Source organism: Apium graveolens, chromosome 5 (assembly GCF_009905375.1).
Source record: "Apium graveolens cultivar Ventura chromosome 5, ASM990537v1, whole genome shotgun sequence".
In the NCBI taxonomy this organism is placed as follows: Eukaryota; Viridiplantae; Streptophyta; class Magnoliopsida; order Apiales; family Apiaceae; genus Apium; species Apium graveolens.
The window spans coordinates 143,490,350-143,492,560 of NC_133651.1; positions in this window are offsets into that span (position 1 = coordinate 143,490,350).

The window sequence follows — 2,211 nt, forward strand, 5'->3', positions numbered from 1 at the left end:
TTGAAGAGCTTCTTCCACTTTCTTTGGCTCAGTCTAAGAGAGAAAAGAATTGTAAAGACATTCGTTTGAAGTACCTGTTCTAGTTCTGACACCTGCATCAGGATTTCCAATTATTAAATCAGGTGTCTGTGATTTTATCCACTTCCTTGCAGATGAAAGGTTTTCTCTAGAACTGGATGCTCCCCCATGATCCATGCTGTCTTCATTTTCATTTTTTGACGCTCCCCCTGAAACTATGCTCTCTGAGTTGGATTCTTCAGAATTTAGATTTTCAGCACTATCAGAACTTGGCTTATCAGAACTTGATGAATCAGAACTTAAAGATCCAGACGTATGTTCTGATGTTTCTTGAGATGTGGTAAGATCTTGAGTATGCTCCCCCTGCACAGGTGCATCTTCCTTTGGCGTAGTCACCACAGTTTCAATAACATCAGAGTTTAATCCATCAGAATTTACAGTATCAGGACTTAGACTGTCAGGATTTTCAGTATCAGAATTTGAGTCTTCATTTTCAAATCTCAGCTGACCATGGTCAATAAAATCTTCAAGACCAGTAATCTTCTTGTCATCAAAGGAGACATTGATAGATTCCATGACCACTTTTGTTCTCAAATTATAGACTCTGAAGGCTTTTGTGGAAAGTTGATATCCAACAAAGATTCCTTCATCAGCTTTTAGATCAAACTTGGATAGCTGTTCAGGATGAGTCTTGAGAACAAAACACTTGCATCCAAATACATGAAAGTACTTCAGATTTGGCTTCTTTTTCTTCACCATCTCATAAGGTGTTTTTCTTTGCATGTTAATGAGAGATGCATTTTGAGTAAGACAAGCAGTCTGCACAGCTTCAGCCCAGAAATAGGTTGGAAGCTTTGCTTTTTCAAGCATTGTACGTGCAGCTTCAATGAGAGTTCTATTCTTTCTTTCAACAACTCCATTTTGCTGTGGAGTTCTTGGAGCAGAAAATTCCTTCTTTATTCCATGGTTTTTGTAGAACTCTTCCATTATCAAATTCTTGAACTCAGTGCCATTATCACTCCTTAAGGTTTTTACAGAATCTTTGACCAATTTATCCAAATGTTTGACATGATCAATCAAGATAGATGCAGTTTCACTTTTTGTGTGCAAGAAATACACCCATGTGTATCTAGTAAACTCATCCACTATGACCAATGCATATTTCTTCTTTGCAATAGACATGACATTTACTGGACCAAATAGATCAACATGTAGTAGCTGATAAGACTCAAGAATTGATGATTCAGTCTTGCTCTTGAATGAAGATTTTCTTTGTTTGGCCTTCTGACAAGAATCACAAAGGCCATCAGGAGCAAATACTGACTTTGGCAGTCCTCTCACAAGATCTTTCTTGACCAGTTCATTTATATTGTTGAAATTTAAATGAGAGAGTTTCTTGTGCCAATTCCAGCTTTCTTCAATTGATGCTCTACTCATCAGACAGATTGCAGAACCATCAGTACTTGTTGAAAGCTTAGCTTCATAAATGTTACCACGCCTGTATCCTTTCAGAACAATTTTGCCTTTAGATTTACTCACAATTTCACAGTGTTCTTTAAAGAAATCAACATGATAACCTCTGTCACAGATTTGACTTATACTCAGCAGATTATGTTTAAGTCCTGAGACCAGAGCTACTTCTTTAATGATGACATTCCCAAGATTGATATTGCCATATCCCAATGTTTTTCCAATGTTGCCATCTCCATAAGAAATACTTGGGCCAGCTTTCTCCACAAAGTCTGATAGCAGGGCCTTATTTCCAGTCATATGTCCTGAACATCCACTGTCCAGAACTAGAATATTTTTCCTGTTGCCCTGCAATCACAAAGACCACTAATGATTAGTTTTAAGGACCCAGACTTGCTTGGATCCTTTGGTCTTATCAAGTTTGTTAACATTTGCAGCGGATTTAGCATCAGAGTTTATGTTAACATTTTTCTTATCAGAATTTACACTATCAGACTTTGTATCAGAATTTACACTAGAAGGAACAATGGAAACTTTCTTCAAAGAAGGTTTTATTTGATAATAATCATAGTACAAACTATGATATTCCTTACAAGTATAAATGGAATGCCATAAACTACCACAATGAAAACAAGGATTTTGTGGTTTATATCTAACAAACTGACTCTTAACTCCTGATTTTGAAGGTAAGGAGTTAATGTTTTTATTCTTCCTGCAAAAAGA